This window comes from Pinus tabuliformis, chromosome 1_1 (genome assembly GCF_031772625.1).
Source record: "Pinus tabuliformis cultivar Carrire ecotype Pingquan chromosome 1_1, CPIR1, whole genome shotgun sequence".
Lineage (NCBI taxonomy): Eukaryota > Viridiplantae > Streptophyta > Pinopsida > Pinales > Pinaceae > Pinus > Pinus tabuliformis.
This window is the reverse complement of record NC_142297.1, coordinates 884,048,660-884,052,668: the sequence shown is the minus strand read 5'-3', so window position 1 is coordinate 884,052,668 and position 4,009 is coordinate 884,048,660. Positions and strand designations below refer to the sequence as shown.

Here is a 4,009-nt window from a genome sequence, read left to right as displayed (position 1 = left end):
AGCCCCTTCTTTTTGGTTATTCCAAATATTACAAATATGTACATTCTTTTTACAATGCATCTCATACCATAACCTTGGGTGTGATTGTCACATAGATAATAAAATTCCTAAAAACTAATAATCAACACAAACCCTTTTCTATTGTTTATTATTTTTATTTCATCCTATGTAAAGTGGAGCAAATGTCAAAGTGCTCCAACTATTTACTAATTTATTATAAGGAATAAAATTTATATTAAAATAATAATTGTAAATATCAGTAAACCACCAAGCAAAGTAGTCCATTGTTTTTGCCTATATAAATTAAAAAAACAAAGACACAAATGTCATTTTGGAAAAAGCGAGGTAAAAGTAATTTTTGCAAAAAAAACTTGTTTTCCCATCCCATGTAAATAAATACCAATACAAATATGTTAATCTTGAAAAAAAAATGATATCATGGAAAGGTGGTGTTTTTCTTGAATTAAGAATAATCTATAAAATTACATTTAGAAATTAAAAATTAAAATCAAATAATTTGGAATTAGTTTCAAAATACTTACACTTATTTTATATTTGTTTTAAGGAATTAGTTACACCTAAACTCCCCCTGTGTCTATGAGCTTGAGCTATAACTTCATCTTTATCTTCACACATAACATATTAACTAAATAAACTAAAATTGTATGCACACAATTCATGTATACAAATAAACAGTGGCATGCCACTGTGTAGCTCTTGTTTAAATAGTTTTTGCTTTCCACACTTCTCTCATCCAACTAACGTTGAAATTAATAAAAAATGAACTTCATACGAAGTAATTAATTTATATAATATAGGTTAAAATTGTAAATATACATATTTGGGAGAATTTTAAAGTTAAAACTGAGAGACCAAACCGATGTAGGCACTGAAATAAAGTTGGGTGGGTCATGAGATATAAATTCAAAGTTTTTTTTGGGTCCGCTGGTTTCGCAGGCAATTTGTGGAAAATAGTCATCTGTTGCTTGGGGCCATATTATCAGTCCATGCAATTATTGGATTGACAATCTATAGGATCGGTCTGATTTTCTATATTGGGCGAGTAAGCAGTGGGGAATTTCGATATACAAAAATGAAGGTGGAGCCTCTTCTCATTATGATACAACTATTGATATGGAATTGTAGTTTGGAGGCTGGTGTCGAATGTCCCTTTAGCCTTGATTATGTTTGTCGAGTGTCTTGGGACCAGTCTACCTATAAACCGGTGATTAATAAAGCCGATTGCTGCCAGATGTTACGGAGCTTGCTCGACATAGGATTTTCTAAGTATTTGAAAGATGCATTCGTGTTCGAGATTCCCAGTTATATCGTTGTCGTCTCCTGTTTCGGGATATATGGGGAGCAGTTGGACTCTGGGTTTTTCATTGGACCTCGTGCCAAAGTGCTTCAAGAATAAGACGTCTGAGTTTGTTTCACGCCCAGAGCTTTGAGCTGGCATACCTACCAAGCAAGATTCGATTTACAAAGTGGGAACTACCCAGGTGGACTCGGCCTGCAAGGGCGATCTCTCAGAGGTGGGTGCATGTCTGGAATGTATGAATAGTGGAAACCTCCTTGTCACACGCTGGTGAAAATGGACAAAAATTCGACCACTCCGTCAAGTTTGAAGAGCTTATATTATATTTCATGTGTATGTATGTCGCTGGAGTGGTTATTGAGTTTGGCCCCACGGACAGGAATATTATTGTGTGTGTCCTCTGCGTACCCTTCACGCAAACCGTGTTCGACTAACGCTCTCATTGCAATAGCCATGACTCTTGTTCTCATTTGTGCTCTAGGGTTTTTCTACTGTGTGTTTGTAAAAACTGTTGATCTAAGTCGGTGCACAGAGGATTCGTGAAGTGGAACAGGAAACTTCTAGAATCAACAGCGAAACCCAACACTAGGGCAGTATGGTTCAACATTAGACTGATCAGGGACGCCACCAATAATTTCAGTAAGGGCAATCTCATTGGCCGAGGGAGTTTCGCTATGGTGTACAAGGGAACGCTTCCCAATGGTCAGCGGATTGCTGTGAAGAAATTCAGAAACTGCACGGTCGAAGGGGATTCCGAATTCCTCAACGAAGTGGAGATCGTCAACAGTGTCAGGCAAGGGAATAGGGTCGTTTTGAGGTGCTGTTGTTTGGCGAGCGACCAGAAGGATTGTCACACGCTGTTTCTGATATATGATTAGCACAATTACATTAATAATGTGATTAATGTACGCCTTAAGTATCAATTTATTATAGGCTATATTATCCACTTAATATGTTAAATTAAAATATTAATATATTAAATATAAGGTTAATGTCAAAAACTCTAAGACTATAAAGTCGAGGAATCATAAACCCAACAGATTATTAATATTATAAACGGGAGAAATTAAAAAACCAATGAATTTAATTTTATTAATCCAAAGGAATTAAGAAATCGATGAGATTAATATTATAAACCCAAAGTATCAATAAACCTAAGGAATAAATATTGAAAATTCAAGGGAATAATAATAAACCAAAGAATTTAATATTTAAAACCCAAGGGATTATTAATATTACAAACTTAAGAAATCGATAAACTCAACACATTAATATTAAAAACTAGTGGGATTAATATTAAAAACCCAAGAGATTATTAATATTACAAACCCAAGCATAAATATTCTTGGGGTTTAATATTATTCCCTTGGGTTTACAATATCAATTCCTTGGGTTTATAAACCATGGTTGATATTCATATTGAGACAATCTTTGACATAGTGTGGAACTGGACCATGGTAGACCATACTTGACCATGGTCGACCATGTTTGACCAATGTTCACCATGATTGATCATTATTGACCATGGTTGACCATGATTGATTTCCATATTGAGAAAGGAGTAGTCTACCTAGGCGGTAGAATGGCCCGTTTTCCGTCACCGGCCGGAAAATCGTCCGGCTCCGGCCACCAGCAATCCCTCCGCCCTCCGCCACCCTCCCCTAGCTCCGCCACCCTCCTTCTTCGCCACCCTCCCCTGGCAATCCTGACATTCCCTGCCATTCCCTGACAAAAAATCCGATCGCAGCTGGAGGGCCTGACATCCCCTGACAGATCGGGGACGAGCTGGAATTGCAGCCGCGGAGTATTATTGCCGGTTCCAATTCGAATTGAGGAAATGGTCACCCGCGCGCTGCTCACTCACCTTCCTCTTCGACTCGGCGCTTCCCGCTCTGCAATTCCGCTCTGCAGCTCGCCACCCAGGTACTCTTCGACTCCTGCTGGAATGGATAGAAGACCTCCACAGCTGGCTGGTTCCATTCACGTTGAAGGAAGCCCACGGTCACGAGAATGGCTACAATTCTGAGAATAAGGCCGTCATGGTAGAAAACGGGTTCCTCAGCGTTTACAGCAAGGACTCGCAGTACAGTCACATGAGCGCCCGGGATCTGGTTCTCGCAGAGATGGAAAGATTGCTGGAGCAACAAAGAGGCGAAGAGGTGTCCATAACGTTGTGTGGGCATAGTCTCGGAGCGGCCCTGTCACTCCTGTGTGCATATGACCTCGGTCACATGGTGTCCGTCCGGAGTCCTCGGGTGGTCATTACGGTGTTCACTTTCGGATGCCCCAGGGTGTGGAACAAGTTGTTTGCTCATAATCTCCAGGAGCTTAACGTTCAAGTTCTGCGCAATGTGAACATGAATGACGTGGTGCCCAGAGTGCCCGGGGTGATTATGAACGAGTGCAGGTTGGGTAACTTCTTGAGGGCAACCTAGGGTGTGCTGTTTGCCGATTGGGTGCAACCTTGGATAATAGTTTGTCTACCTTCCTCAAGCCCACCCGGAACCTTGTGAGTCTACATAATTTGGAAGTGTATTTGCATCTTGTGGATGGGAGTGGCGGGGAAGGAAGAAGAGATCCAACGCTGGTCAATAAAGTCTGCGACATGTTGATGGCAAGTCGGGGGCTTCTACCTCTTTCAGGGGGCTTCTACTGTCCAAAACTCGAAAACTGAAGGATAAACTCTGCCAA

The 4,009-nt window shown here is 40.3% G+C and overlaps 1 pseudogene; it reads left to right on the top strand.

The window, feature by feature from the left end:
- Window positions 1-3,357: 3,357 nt before the first annotated feature.
- Window positions 3,358-3,753, top strand: LOC149217204 (phospholipase A1-Igamma2, chloroplastic pseudogene; annotated as a pseudogene).
- Window positions 3,754-4,009: the final 256 nt, after the last annotated feature.